Source organism: Hypanus sabinus, chromosome 14 (genome assembly GCF_030144855.1).
Source record: "Hypanus sabinus isolate sHypSab1 chromosome 14, sHypSab1.hap1, whole genome shotgun sequence".
In the NCBI taxonomy this organism is placed as follows: Eukaryota; Metazoa; Chordata; class Chondrichthyes; order Myliobatiformes; family Dasyatidae; genus Hypanus; species Hypanus sabinus.
In genome coordinates this window covers 29,948,560-29,965,193 of record NC_082719.1, presented here as the reverse complement: position 1 = coordinate 29,965,193, position 16,634 = coordinate 29,948,560, and the positions used below count along the sequence as shown (strand labels likewise).

Genomic DNA, 16,634 nt, shown 5'->3' with positions numbered 1-16,634 from the left:
GCAAGCCAAGCAGGGAGGAGAGGAAGAATACGAAGAATGCAGTGTCTGTTGTTGCCATTGGCATAATTAGCTTAAGCAGTTCAACATAATATTGTGTCAATGGGGCCTACTGTTCAATGGTCTACATTTTATGTTACATATATGCATCCTTTCATTGATTTCCCATAGCAATGCCTCTGAGATCAGTGTCGCAAAGGATGAGAGTGTTAGGTGGAGCCAGGTTGTGGGGAGATTGACTGGGCACTAGTGGCTCCATATACAATGACTCTGATCTTGCCAAGGTGGCGGGGATGCAAGGACTGATCACACTGTTGCAGAGAATTCAGATGAAGGCTGACAGGGTGCACATTGGAATGACCGCCTGACTGAGGCAGGAATCGCGGAGGAGTGAACTTCCAAGCAGCCGTAGGGGATTGTGTCAGCTAGGGGGTCATGCGTGCTTCTTCCCAAGAGGTTGGTGACAATGGCAGATCTTGCTCCAGGCAACGGCAGGTGTTGAGACTCCACTGGAAGCTTACTTGCCTGCAGCCCCTTCCTCTTCTCTACTGATCAGGGAAAACTGAAGCCGCGCAGCAGTGATAAGGTGCTGACAGGGAGCAGTCCACTGTCAGTACTGAGCGGAATGATGCCACTCTCACTGAGTATGTAGAAGCCACAAGAGACTGCAGATGCAGAGACCTGGAACAAGAAACAGATTGCTGGAGGAACTCAATGGGTCAGGAGAAAAAGCCAGAGTCGACATTTTGGGTTGAGACCCTGGGTACATCGTTGATGCCAATGGCCAGAGGAATGCATTTCCAGACAAGCTTGTAGCGCTCCAGAAATGAATGGAATGCAGGCTAGAGTTCTGCATGAATAAAGAAACACTACTCAACAGCAGATTGTTTCCCGGCAGGATTAGAGAGCTGCGGCAACACGAAGGAGCAAAAATGATGGCATGTGCGAATCAATAATCTCCTTTCTGCAGGAGCAGAGCCCTCATTCACACATCTCTCCTTCACGAGCAGAGCCTACTCAGAATGCAGAGAGAGGTAAGGGTGAATGCGACAGGGAGCAGATGCTTGTGATATGAGATCTGTCAGCTGTCTCTGTTCTGGTCAGGTTGTTGAAACAATCATGCTGACAGATCACTTTCATTTCCTCCCCCAGACCCTCGAGAGATCAATTGCTGTGCACTGATATGCCTCTGATGGACTGATTAACTCAATTTCCACTAAAGATGCTTAGGCATCATGCTCAATCATGGATAGCTAATGTCTAACCCTAACCATTGTTAAAATCAGTTAATAAGAGGGGAAAGGTGGAATTAAACAAAAACAGAAAATGCTGGAAACAGAAAAATTGGAAAGAAAGTGAAATATCGGGTGACATCAGTGTAAAGAGAACCAGTTAATGTTTCATAGAAACATAGAAAATCTACAGCACAATACAAGCCCTTCAGCCCACAAACATGTCCTTACCTTAGAAATTACCCAGGGTTACCTATAGCCCTCTATTTTTCTAAGTTCCATGTACCTACCCACGATTCTCTTAAAAGACCCTATCATATCCGCCTCCACCACCATCGACGGCAGTCCTTTACATGCACTCACCACTCTCTCCGTAAAAACCTTACCCTTGACATCTCCTCTGTACCTACTCCAGGCACCTTAAAACTGTGCCTCTTGTACTAGCTATTTCAGCCCTGAGAAAAAGCCTCCGGCTATCCGCATAATCAAAGCCTCTCATCATCTTGTACACCTCTATCAGGTCACCTCTCATCTTCCATCACTCCAAGGAGAAAAGGTCAAGTTCACTCAACCTAAATAGACACATCTCAAGCCATCGGTCTGAACACGTCCCCTCTCTACCATTGGCTTTTCCTCCCTCTTCCACTTGCTCCAAACTTTCTTGATTTGTGTTCTAGGAAAGAGAAAAATCAAGTTTTAGATAGCAGAGAAGATGGGCTGAGTGACATGCAGCACAAAGTGAAATTTTCTGATAGGGTGAGACAAAATAATGTAGTAGAAGGAGTAGCAGTTTGCATCAGATTAAGTTACTCCGTCTGTGGACTGCATTGTTAGTAACTAGGCTCTTGGGTATGCTCAGTTTGTCAGTCCTTCCAAATAGAATAGGGAAAAACTGTTCAAAAGAGATGGCCAGCTGAAATGGTGAGTTCTGATAAAAGCAGAAAGAAGAGGTGAGTTACCTAAAGTTGGAGGGTCCAATGCCTCTGGAAGGCTGCAACATTTCCAGAAAGAAGATCAGATGTTCTTTGTCGAGTCTATGTTAGACCTCATTGTGAAGGCCATAGGGAAAAATGCTCCCTCAACGTTAGTGCTCACAGTGAATACTGTTATATGACTACCACTGTAATGCCCTAGTAAAGATTTTATTACTGCTATTTCTGTTTAATATTTCATTTAGTAGCTTTCTGTAAAAACAGTATGTCTTGCTGGTGGAATCAGTTGAAGATAAGGGGCTATGACGATCAACTTGGGAATGTTGTGTCAGCCAATCAGGATAGTGCTATTGGTAGAAGGTTCTTGAAAGAGCTGGGCAGAGAGAGGCTTGTGACAGACACTGGTGGGGCTCATGGTGGTTTTGCCGGGAGTTGTGGAGAGGACAGGAGGGAGGATGGCTGGGAATGCTGTGGGAAGGAATGTCCCTGTTGCACAAAGTGCTTTGTTCAGATGAATAGTCCCAAGGAGGAAGGATCAATACTCCTGAGAGAGAGCCCATTTGTTCGAAATAGGTTTGAGTGAATTCAGAATGTGGTGTGTACTCTCACACAGACAATGGGTCCAGCATGTGAGCAAAAAGGACAACTACAAAGTGAGCTCCAGCATCAATTGCATATTTAGACTGGGTTAACTAAAATACTTGTTAATATACTTTCTTTAAACTTTCTGTTATTTCATATTACATGCACAGCCCTTACACAGCATTCACTCAACTCGAGGTTTCTTTAATTGGAACATCATGATTTGCTGTTTGGCTGAACCCCAAATCATACCAACCTTAGACATATATTATTTATGAAATGAGAGTAGTAACGAGGAACTGAGTGGTACACCCAATCTAAAGTTGTCATGTTACATCCTGGAGGAGTTACTAGCATGACGGGAACCTCCAAATTTGCCCAACGCCCTAGCCAGCCAGATGGCTGCTCTTGATGGTCAGGAAGAAGAGCCATGCTGACCTGAACTGCAGAAATCTGCGGCTGTACACACAACCGCAGTGATTAGTAGGAACACCTCAGGAAGAAATGTTGCCCTCAGACTTGGGGTGCCAACTGCCCCTCTTCTTCCTGTGATGGTAGTGTCTAGTTTTCCAGGGGAAATGGAAGACGAACCGTCTCCTGGATCAAAGAAGTTGAAATCGAGGTCAGGCGACTTGGATAACTCACCGATGCGCAAGGAATGGAAAAGGAGATTAACTGAGAAGATGTTGGAGCATGAATAGGCCTTTTCGACTGATGAATCTGATGTTGGTTGCTCCAAAAGTACTTGTCACACAACTAGAGTAACCAAGGATACCCCTTTCCGAGAGAGGTCTCGCCGGTTAGCACCAGCAGAGGTTGAAGATGTTCAGCAGCATCTGATTAAGTTCATTCATGGGGCAGGGGTACCTGAGCCACTGGGATGTATGATTGATAGGCAGGGGAGGCATCCCCTGGCAGATAGGAAGTTGAAGCTGGAGAACCTGAAGATGAGTTAAGGAGGTCTCAGAGAGTCAAGAAACCCCTTACTAAGCTAACAGATGCACCTGCTAGGTGCACCTGGGAAACAGAATGTTATGTCCATTCCCATGATGAGATATGCTACTCCTTTTACAAAAGGATTGGGTGTCCTGAAATCATGAAATTCATTTAAATACTATGTTATTAATGATGGTTTAATAAGTTCCAAAGTCACAAGGATATACCTATTTTTGGTGGGAGGAGAATGTAATGCCCTGGTTAAGATTTTTACTGCTCATGCTGTAAAAATTCATTTAGTAGCTTTTAGTAAAAACAGTGTGTCCTGTTGGTGGAGTGTTTGCATTTCAGCTAAAGACAAAGAGCTAGGAAGTTAGGAATGTTGTGTCTGTCAATCAGGATGGTGGAATTTGGTGAAGGTTCTAGAGAGAGCTGGGTGGAGAGCAGTTTGTGATGGGCACTGGTGGGATTCATGGTCTTTTTGGCGGGAGCTGTAGAAAGGACAGGAGGGCAGATTGCTGAGAGTGCCATGGGAAAGAGTGTTCCTGTTGCACAAAGAGCTTTCTGCAGATGAATGGCTCCACCTTTTTCCTACTAACTGTTCCGTGAAGCTGAAATTTGTAAATATACTTTCTTCATAATTTTATGCCGTATAAGATCTGTCATTTCATGATGACCGACAGTTGTGTATGGGCAGTATTTACACAGTATTAGCTCAGCTTGAGGTTTCTTTAATATGAACATTACGACATTCTTGTTTGGCTGAACCCAAATCATACCGACCCTAGACATACATTGTTTACGAAAGGTCGCCTTCTCACCGCTGAGTCCAGTGGCTGTTGGCAGAGCTGGCTAACGAGCCAGGTTCACATCCGAGTGCAGTGAGAAGACTATTAAATGATTCCCTAGTCCAATTAGAATGATTCCTGACCTCACAATCTACCTTGTTATGATCTTGTACTTTATTGCTTGCATTCACTGCAGCTTCTATAGGGTGTTTACACTTTATTTTGCATTCTGTTATTGTTTACCTTGTTCTACCTCAATGCACCATGTAAGATTTGAGTTGTATAAGCAGTATGCAAAACAACGTTTTTTTCTCTACTTCAGCACGTTACAATAATAAACCAATTCCAATGTGGCCTTCTCAGCATTGGCTAAACCAAACAAATATTGGATGATTGCTTTGCAGAGCAACTGAGGAATAATTCTGAGCTTCTAATTACCTTCCATTTTCATTTTCCATCCCATTCCCACTCCAAATATCTGCCCATGGACTATTACTGTAAGGCGCAAAACAGATCTGACAGCCTGCACTTTGTCTTCTATCTTTTTTTCCTGACTATCAGAACCGGTCATTTTGACTCACTTTTGTTATAATTGTACTTGTGTTGCCTGGACTGCTGACCACATCTCATTACCCTGTGATTAGTCACAGACAAGGAAGCATAAAAGGATTTATGCTGTTACCTGAACTCATTCGGTCTCATCCTCTCAAAGGTGTTCCTTTTGTTCCAGCTATTCCTCACAATCTTCACTGCTACCTAAAATAAGCTTAATTTCTCTCTTTCACAGTTTGACTAAAACCCTCAGATATGAAGTATTCTTTCCTTTAATGTAAATGCTATCTTACCTGCTGGACATCTCCAACATTTTCTGTTTTTATTTCAAATTTACAACTTAGGCAGTTTTCATATGATTTTCATTGTCAGAGAACATAAGGATAGCGTGTAGACTTCAGAGTACTTTAAGCTATGTGCTGTTTCAGAAGGCTGATTTTGTGGCAAAGTGTTTGAATAGTAGGACAAGTGATTAATAACTTGATGCATTATGGGCAGTACAGGTGCATTTGCAAGACAACATGTGAGGGAGGATTATTCTTCACCTTGTATCACTCAGCTTTTAATTGGTCTGCTGATGCAGTATTGAATGAAATATAAACTAGTCTTTACTTTGTAGATGTGAGTCAAGCGTGTTAATGAAAATAGGTCCTCTAAGAGAGAACCACTAACAGTGCTGACAGACTTTGCCTCGGCCCGTGTTGAGTGAGAGGACTGAACTTTGTGCTTGCTAACAATGTCATCTTGAAGCAATGGTTCCCCCTTCAAGTCTTCCAGTTCTAGCTGGTTATTAAATACTGACTTGTATTTCTTCACTTTTGGATCTCCTGGCCATTCTTCCCGAAGTACACACTATGCCCTCCTTTTGGGTACGTAAGGTGTGATGAATATCAAGTCCCCATACTAGCTTTGTGACTACTAAAGCTGATGATTGGAGGCAAAGAAATCTCATCTTCAGCAGGCCAAGCATTCTGACTCCACATAGTTGTGCCTTGCTGTCATTAGACTTCCACTCAGCTGGAATTGTCGGGGTGTACTTAGAACATGGAACCCAGTGGGTAGTGTTGAGTATTTAATATTTTAGTAATATTTGAATAACCTTCATATATATATATAATTAAGCATTCTTTTTCATTTAAGTAATTCAACAACGGTTATATGTATAAATACGTGAATTGCTATCACATGATATGCGTGTGCCTTATTTACAGTAAACGCAAAGTTGGATTCATATTTCAAACTCCTGTGTCTTCTTTTGAATTAGTTTAATATTTTGAAGTTACAAAATATAACAGTGGTGATGAGGTCTTTTTGAAACGAACCCGAGACCACACCGACCTCTTGAAGCACAGTGAGACATTCAAACTAAAGAAGCACAGTGAGGAATGGCAAGCAGAACGCACAGGCCAGGACATGCAGAGACTGTTGAGTTAAAGAAAAGGCAGTAGACTGTAGAATTCATGGGTTCATAAAGTCTGAGTATCAGGTGATAATAATCAAGAAAAAAGAGCAGAAATGGCTGGCTAAATCTGAAAGCTTGGCACATTTAATTCCAGTAGGGATAACTGGCTGATGCATACTGAGCTAATTGAACAGTATTTTGAAGCAAATGAAATAGTCAATGAAAAACAAGAACCAGTTTTGTTGAGTGTATTTGGTTTAAAGGCATACTGTTTGCTTCGAAGTTTGACTGCTCCAACCAAATCAGCAGAAATGAGCTTCACTGATATTGTCTAAGTAATGCAGGAACACTTAGAAATGAAAACATCTTTGATTGCACAGCACTTTAGGTTTCCTAAGTGGAATCAAAAGGAAGGGGAGTCCAATTCAGGGCACATAGCTGAATTGAAGATTATCTGAGCATTGTCATTTCAGTAATATGGTTAATGATGCACTGAGAGATGGTTTTAGTTTTGGAATCTTCAAAGAAGGCATTCAAAAGCGGCTCCTAACTGAACCACAACTTACAGTTAAAAGGGCAATTGGAATAGTTGTATCGATAGAAACAGCAGACAAAGACTCCATTGAGTTGCAGTTAGGAAGGAAAGTGAGCATGAGCAAAATTGCAAAATTTAACCAGAAACAGGCCTGGCCAAACAAATTGTATTACCATTGTGGCATGGATTCACATACTCCAGACCAATTCAGGTTTAAAGGCAAAACTTGCAGAAAATGCAACAAAGTAGGACACATACAATGAGCATGTCAGGCACAGAAAAATAAATGTACTGCACAGGGAAGAGAAAAAGTTAAAAGGATAAGTTGCAGTTTCAAAAAGAGTACCAATCTGCATGCTGTTGATGAAAAATTTGATAATGATGAGAGTGAGATGGCACTGATTAGCCTTGAGATTTATAATGCGAAAACTAATATGGCTTACACCAAAAGTGAATGGCAAATTAATTAGAATGGAATTGGACACTGACTTCACTATTTCAGTAATTCCACAAAATGAGTTTGAATGACATTTCAGAGATACTGAACTGAAACCTGCAAGTACCCAACTGAGAAATTACAATGGAGGAAAGCAAACTCCTGGGGGAATGGCATTCATAACAGTGAAATACAACAACCAACACGCCACATTGGGCTTGTATGTGGTAAAAACAGGAAGACCACATTGTGGGGATGTGATTGGCTGAGACAACAACAACTTGATTGGAGATCCATCCACCAACTTCATGCCACATTTCCTGCAATGAAGCTAACTGAAAGCGAACTAAGAAAGGAACTGGATGATGCCACAACTGTCTCCATACCGAAAATGATGAACCATTGCCCATCGGAGGGAAAACAGGTGTTGGTGCCGACCTCTGCCTCTGGTCGGAAAGCATATTGGACCAAGGAAGGACCATACTGCTCAGAGGAACTGTGAAAGTGATGAAAGCAGTGGTCTGACTACAACAGTTTTTGTAGGGAACATTTCTGAGAAAGCTTCTGATATGTTAATCAGGTAATTTCTTTTTTTTGTAATTTGGGTTTTTATTATTATTTATTCTTATTTTACAAAGCAGCACAGCATATCATAGAGCAGATAGAGTACAACATATTTACATAGCCATCCCATGACAGGAAAACATATAAAACTAAGAAACGGAAAAAAAACTTCAAATTTAATTTTAAATTAACATACAATCAAATACGAAATGTGGCTTGCTCTTAAGTTGGGAGAGAGTTAAAGGAATTTCAGGAAAGTTGCAAGCATTCAGCTTTAGTAAGTATAATGAACCAGAATCTACTGTTCATGCATTAAGATTATTGCAGGAACTTCAACTGGGAGACAAAAAGCTGCTTGTAAAAGTAGATGCAAAGACCAAAGCCCAGCTGGATGAATGAAAGGCCAAAGCAAAAGGGGTCAATTGGGACACGAAAACAGAGGATATGTCAGATGATTGCAGAAACCAAGTGAAGAGATCAGATCGTAAAGGGAGCAGTAGAAGGATTAAAGGAGAATTCTCCAGTGAACTAAATAATCCTTTCCAAGATTAAGATGCACAAACTTGAAAAAGAGAAAAAGATGAAATATATCCAGAACTGTCAGAAACACTTCCTGCAGTCTCAGAGTCAACTCCTACAACCACCACCGTGGAGGCCCCAGAAACTGAGAATGTTTCACAGCCACAAGTCTCACCTGCCAAGCAGAGTGAACCACCTCCCCAGCTCTCCCCCCCACTGTGATTCTTCCCATCAGGAAAGAAATTATTCCACAGAGTAAGACAGCCTCCACAGCTATTAAATCTTTAGACCCAAATGGGACAATTTAAAATGTTCTATGCTGCGGATGTGTAGATTCAGTAGTAGTTGTATTATATAATATACTGTGTATATAGTTGTGATGCATTTATATATGCATTATATTTATGGATTTGAGATTAGTTTATAACCAAGCAGGGAGGAGTGTTGTGTATTTAATATTTCAGCAATATTTCAATAACTGTGTATATATACAGGCCTATAAGAAGCATTCACCGCCCCTGGAAATTTTCATGTTTTATTGTTTTACAACATTCAATCACAATGGATTTAACTTGGCTTTTTTTTGACACTGATCAACAGAAAAAGACACTTTTGTGTCAAAATGAAAACTTATCTCTACAGAGTGATCCAAATTAATTACAAATATAAAACACAAAGTAATTCTTTGCAACACACTCAAAATGCTGGTGGAACACAGCAAGCCAGACAGCATCTATAAGGAGAAGCACTGTCGACGTTTCAGGCCGAGACCCTTCGTCAAGACTAACTGATAGGAGAGATACTAAGAGATCTCGGCCTGAAACGTCGACAGTGCTTCTCCTTATAGATGCTGCCAGGCCTGCTGTGTTCCACCAGCATTTTGCGTGTGGTGTTTTAATTTCCAGCATCTGCAGATTTCCTCATGTTTTGCTAAGTAATTCTTTCCATAGGTTTTCACCCCCTTTAATATGACACAACATATCATCACTGGTGAAGTCACATAATTAGTTAAATGGAGATCACTGTGTGCAGTCAAGGTGCTTCAATTGATTGTAGTAAAAATACACCTGTATCTGGAAGGTGCACCTGCCAGCAAGTCAGTATCCTGGTAACAACTACACCGTGAAGACAAAAGAGCACCCCTAGCAACTACATGAAAAGGTTACTGAAAAGCACAAGTCAAGAGATGGATACATGAAAATTGTTGTCACTGAATATCCCTTGGAGTACAGTTGTCAATCATCAAGAAATGGAAAGAATATGGCACAGCAGGCCGTCCTCAAAAACTGAGTGAACATGCAAGAAAGGGACTAGTAAGAGAGGCCACCGGGAGACCTGTGACGACTCTAGAGGAACCAAAGCTTCAGTGGCTGGGATGGGAGAGACTGTTACCCGGGTGCTTCACCAGTCGCAGCTTTAAGGGAGAGTAGCAAAGGCTCACTGTTGAAAAAAACTCACAGGAAATCTTGGCAAGAGTTTGTCAGAAGGCATGTGGGAGACTCTAAAGTCAGCTGGAAGAGGGTTCTATGTCTGATGAAACCAAAACTGAGGTTTCTGGCCATCAGACTAAAGTTATGTTTGGTGCAAGCCAAACACCACACATCATCAAAACACACCATCCCTGCAGTGAAGCATGGTGCTGGCTGCGTCATGCTGTGGGGTTCTTCACTGCAGGAGGCCCTCGAAAGCTTTTGAAGACAGAGGGTAAAATGAATGCCATGAAATACAGGGAAATCCTGGAGGAAAACATGATGCCGCCTTCAAAAGAACTGTGACTTGTTTTTCTAGCAAGACAATGACCCCAAGTGTAAAGCCAAAGTTACACTAGAATGGCTTAAGAACAATAAAGTTGATGTCCTGAAGTAGCCAAGTTAGAGTCCAGACCTCAATCCAATTGAGAATTTGTGGCTGGACTTGAAAAGGGCTGTTCACTCACAATCCTCATGCAATCAGACAGAGCTCGAGCAGTGTTGTAAAGAAGGTTGGAGAAAAATTGCAGTCCAGATGTGCAAAGCTGATGAAGACCTATCCACATAGACTCAAGGCTGTAATTGCTGCCAAGCATACACTTACTAAATACTGACTTGAAGGGGGTGAGTAATTATGTAATCAATTAGTTTGTATTTTATATTTGAAATTCGTTTCGACTTTGAATCAGTTTAATGTTTTGAAATCACAGAACATAACAGGTGGTCCTTATCCCTCAAAGTCATCCTTCTGGGCAGCCCTGCATGATCACAGGGTCAGGCAGTGCAGAGTTTCAGAGTCAGTGTGTCAGGTCCCTGAAAATGTGGCATTGACTAAGAGGGAATTCTTGTTATGGTCAGTGACTACATGCACACTAATGGAATATAATATACTTCAATTCCTTTCCCTTTCTACTCATTTAGTTGTGATTGTAGTCACAGACTGCCTAAAACTTGGGGAAGACAGTAAAGCTAAAAAATCTCAGTATTTCACTACTTATCACTGACATATATATTGGAACATTATTCTTCGTCAATAAAGAATCTGCAGTGATTTCACTTGAACTGCGGTGAGCAGAAAATTCTGATGGATGTCAGAGAGCTGTGGTGACTGCCTGGAATGATTCAAGGATAAGAAAGTGGAAAGTTAACATTAGCTTGATTTCCATGGTCCTGGTCTGAACGTATGGCTGAAGGTTGTCCTGTATATCTCAGTGCTGAACACCAGGAGTATCCAAGTTTGGAATCACACTGGTGCTCCAGCAGGTTGGGCAATGCTTCATCGCACTGTCTGTAAGATCAGGGTTCAATTCCTGTCACTGGTGGTGTCATGGCAGCCACACCAAATCTGGGGCAAATGGTCCCAGGTTCGAATCGGGCCTGTTGCTTGCATGCTTTCCATCCATGCTAGCATTGAGCTAGCAACAGATAAATGCTAAAGAAATGACAAAACTGCAAACAAAGCTGTCTGTAAGGAGCTTGTACATTTTCCTTATGATGGTGTCGGTTTCCTCTGACTGCTCTGCTCTCCTCCCACACTCCAGAGATGTATGGTTAGTGGGCATAGAATGTTGGAGCTAGAAATGTGGCGAAGGTTGTGGGCATGAATCTGTGCATAGGCACGGCTCAAAAGCCATCTATACGTTTGCTGATGATGCAACAATTCTAGGCAGAATTTTAGATGGTAATGAGGAGGCATACAGAAGCAAGACAGATCAGCTGGTTGAGTGGTGTCACAACAATGACTTTGCACTCAACATTAGTAAGACCAAGGAATTGATTGTGGACTTCAGAAAGGGGATATCAAGGGAACACACACCAGTCCTCCTTGAGGGATCTGCAGGGAAAATGGTGATCAGTTTTAAGTTCCTGGGTGTCAACATCTCCGAAGATCAATCCTGGACCCAACATATTGATGCAATTACAAAGAAGGCAAAGGCTATCTTTCATTAGAAGTTGGAGGAGGCTTGATATGTCAACAAAGACACTCAAAAATTAGAGCAAAAAAATGGCTTTCTATATCTGTGCTGACCATCAGTTCATTAGGAATTTGAGGAGATTTGGTATGCCACCGAAAACACTCACAAGTTTCTACAGATGTACAATGGAGCGGATTCTAATTGGTTGCATCATCAACTGAAACAGCTGCAGGAAGTTGTAAACCCTGTAAACCCTGTAAATCATGTGCATCAAAAGACAATGCTCCAACAAAGCAGAATCCATGATTGAGAACCCTGATCACCCAGAATATACCCTACTCTCATTGCTACCATCTAGAAAGAATTGCAGGAACCTAAAGACACACCTTCAGCATTTCAGGAACAGCTTATTCCCTCTGCCATCAGATTTCTGAATGGACAATGAATCTATGAATCCTCACTATACCTTATCTTCTCTCTTTTTATCCTACTTATTTCATTATTTTATATACTTTTATCACTATTTATAGTTTTTTTTATTACATACTGCGATGTACTGCTGTCATAAAACAACAAATTTCATGACATATGATATGAAACTGGTTTCTGATTCTGCATTGCCCAACACAATTCTTGCTGATCCGATTTGATGCAACAATACATTTCACTGTGTACTTTGATGTACATGTGACAAATAAAGCTAATTTTAATCTTAATTGTGAACGTAGCTTATAAATATAGGCATTCCCCTGGATTGCAAACGCCCATTTTATGGACACCCTTACACAATTCCAAGTGCATAAATATACTTGTTCCTATGAATGCTGGCAGCAACTAGTCATCTGAAATGAGGAATCAGTACAGGTCACCTCTGCTTAATGTCTCATCTGATGGACAGAACTTCTGTCAGTTCAGCTCCCCCTACTCCTCACAACACTTAAGTGTCATACTATGTAATGTGACCAGATGCCTAGGACGGGACTTGAGCCAACCACCTCTGATTCAGAAGTGGGGGTGTTGCAACTGAGCCGCAGCTGGCTTATTTGCATGTGTGAAGAAGTATATCTTGAATCCATCTGGGACAGGAACTGCCCACAAAATATTGCAGGACTCAAACTAGCTTACGTTGTCCAACTATTAATTCCCATAACAATGTCTGTATTTCTCAGATTAATATGCTCAGTAAATATTTCATAATTTCATCTTTCATGAAATGGTTTTGTTAAGCTAACTGACATATTCAACCTAACATTAAATTTTAGAAACTCCAAGAGATTGTCCGGGTAAGTCTCTTGTAAAATAGTCTGATTATAATGGCAAAAGTACCTTTCTTAAATAAAGAGTTTAATCATGTGAATTTAATGTACCCTAAGGAATTTCAAACTTATAAATATTTTACGTCAGTATAGGGAGTTTCTAAAAGTAATTTTGAATTAAGCTTTTAAAGAGTATATTGAAGGCACATGCACATTGCAAATTTATTATCCCCTGAGTCAATTCTAATATGGGGATCCAAACATAATCATCCAAATAAATCGCTGGAAAGGTAACTCCTTATGTTGTCAGCAAATAAATACAGAATCTCGATTAAGTTTGTCAGTATTTTCACAAGTTGTATTTTAATTAGCAGCTATGACATATGCCAAAACCCCTGAACATTATTGTTTGTGAGATCACTGAATCATTCAAATGTAACTTCCATTACATATGCAACTCAGGGTTATGTATCAGATAACACAATGTAGCATTACTTAACACAGTAAGCTTATGTAAGAATAAGACCTTCCATGCATTGGAATCCAACACAATCAAGGTTGCATTCTCATCAGAAAAGCAAAATCCTGGGAATACTGAGAATCCAAAATAAATAAATAGAGAAAATGCTGGAAATATTCATCTGCTCTGGGATCATTTGGTATGCTTCTGATGGAACATCTTCCCTTTGAAGACCACTCTGCCTTTCTGATGGTTCAAATGTTCAATAAAGTTGAGAATGGAATTTCCTAGATGCTTTTTTTTTACCAACAGTTCTTCATAAAGACTCCATCACTTATTTTGTTAGTGTTTGTGCAACACTGTTGTGAACAATGCCACTACTTGATTGATTCATATATTTAGCAATTTCAATAATTTATAAATTTATAATAATTTATAATTTTACAACAGACAATTGAGATATAATGGTAAAGCTTTACATAAGTGATCATGTTCTCTCTTTAAAAATGCCTCAGTGAAATATATCAGGCTAGAATACACTGCAAACTACTGATTGGTTCCATAGAGAACTGCTGCCAGCAATAATGAAGATCCAAGAACATTTTGGAGTCTTGCATCTATACACAGCAGTGTGCAACTCTCTGGAGGTTAGGTGCATGCTGCTCTGTCCATGTCTGACAAACAAACAATGTGTAAATAAAAACATAAGTAACACTGAGTTGCAGATTCCTTGAAAGTGAGTCTGTAGGTTGTTGAATCTATTCAGAGTTGTGATGAGTGAAGTTATCCACACTGGTTTGGATCATCATGGCTGTAGGGTAATAACTGTTCCTGAAACTGGTGATGTAGGACCTGTACCTGTATCTGTAGAAAAGTTGAACGCTTATCGTTACTTCACTTGGAGTCTCGAAGTGGTAGGGAGAGAAAAGAATAGGACTTGCATTTGTAGAAGAAGATGCTGTGGAAAGAGCAGTGGATGTTAGTGTCATGGGAGAGTGGAAACCTGAATGGTTGAGGACTAACCAATCAGAAGGGATGAATGACAGGAGTTAAGTATATATACCATTGGACTAGTCATGCCTGGGTGTCATCTTTGATGAAGATGGTGGATTTAGTCATTGAAAGGTTGGTTAAAATCAATACCTGAACCCAACCCAAGACGAGTTTATTCATATACACTATGAAAGGAAAGCACGAGATCCTTTTTGAACCAATGCTCCATTCAGGAAACTATCTGCTCATCATGTCCCAGTCTGCTGGCTACTCAGTGTCCAAAGTCTCACCCTCAGATTAAACACAATGGCAGAATCTGACCTGGAGCATGGAATCGTGAGGATTTATTCTTACTCTCTTTTTTTCTCTTCCTGCATTGCCTTTCAAATTGCATTTCTCAGATATCTGATAGGGAAGGAGTAATGATGTTATTAGAGGATGTGATGGAGAAAGAAAGAGGGCCAGATGAATCCAGTTCTCTGCATGTACATCAGACAGGAAAGCAGAATTATGAAACTGTGTGACAGGAGGAAGTGAATTAGGTGTGAAAGTACTGTCAGCTTTGAAGTTTTACCTCTGTTGCTGGCTAAAATGTTCTAATGATAATCAACTGTGTCTACAACTTTGGGTAGGCTTGGCAGAGATAGGTTTATAATTTTTAATAACTTTGACTAGTAATATCAATGTGCATTTTCAGGCCTTTAATTTAACATCAATATAAGCTTCTGAAAGTTTGGCATGTGATTACATAAATTAAAAGTCTATAAACCATTATTTTAAATATTATTTGTTTAAGTTATTGTGCCCATTTAGCAGCTATATTATGTTCTTAACAAAAATTACTCAAAAATATAAATATGACCTCTTCATGCAGCCTGTTCCAGTTTGAAAGATTGATTTGATGGTTGATTAATTAATGAATTCCAATTATTAAGGATGGAGATATTATTTTGTCAAATGTTGGGTGAAATGGACATTTATTGGTATTTACTGATTTAAAACGGCATCTTGCCAAGCCTGGAATTAGGACAGGCAGGTGCACCTGCTGCTGCCTAAGGTTGGATGCCACTGTTTCCTGTATCACTGACTTTCATGCAATGTGTTGGCTGTAATGGTTGTCATGTTTGAATCGCTGGCAGTGTTCACAAGCTGTGAGCTGCAGGTGTGAAGCTGTCAACTGTGTTAAGTCTGTGAGAGAGTTGTGGAATATTTGAATGCTAGGTTTGAATCTCATTCAGATTCCTGGTATGTGTGTGATGGAGTGATGCGAATTGAGTGGTATCTGAAGTGATTGATGTATATAGTAGAATATGCTTTGAAAGGTATATTCACTGACCTTGAGTCTGCATGGGGACATCGAACTTCCTTGTAGCACTGTATCCCTGCATCCAGGTTTTCAGAGCATAACTCCTGGTGTGTGTGTGTGTGTGTGTGTGTGTGTGTGTGTGTGTGTGTGTGTGTGTGTGTGTGTGTGTGTGTGTGTGTGTGTGTGTGTGTGTGTGTGTGTGTGTGTGTGTGTGTGTGTGTGTGCGCGCCCTATGATTGTGCTCTTATGCCTATTCGTCAGTAGGGCTTTCAAAAAAAGTTCAGTTTTCCACTTGAGGGCATATAGCTTCAATATATGTCCTCAACAACCTATTTCTCTCTCTCTTCCCCTTTCTCCCTCTCTCCCCTTTCACTCTTTCTCCATCTCCCTCACTCTTTCTCTCTGCCTCTCCCTCTCCTCCTTCTCCCTTCTCTCTCTTTCTCTCTCCCTCTCTCTGTCTCTCTCTCCACTCTCTGTCTCTCTGCCTCTCTCTCCCTCTCTCTCACCCACTCTCTCTGTCCTTCTCTCTCTCTCTGTCTCTCTCCTCTCCTTCTCAATCTCTCTCTCTCCCCCCCCCCCCGCCGCACTCCCTCTCTCCCTCTACAACCCTCTCATAATCCCTTGGAGAAGGCCACCCAGTACATACTGGACCTGAAAAACACCTGCCCCAAATCTGCATCATGCAGTGCCTGTTTAGAGACTGTGATCACACACAATTTGATTTTAGTTGAAATAGAATGCACCAACAAACAATTCCAT

The 16,634-nt window shown here is 40.9% G+C and overlaps 1 long non-coding RNA gene across 1 annotated transcript in view; it reads left to right on the top strand.

The window, feature by feature from the left end:
* Nucleotides 1–906: 906 nt before the first annotated feature.
* Nucleotides 907–16,634, top strand: part of LOC132404639 (uncharacterized) — a 54,400-nt gene continuing 38,672 nt past the window's right edge. Inside the window, exon 1 of the long non-coding RNA XR_009515621.1 lies at nt 907–1,031. This is a non-coding gene — a long non-coding RNA (uncharacterized LOC132404639). The remainder of the gene's footprint in view (nt 1,032–16,634) is intronic.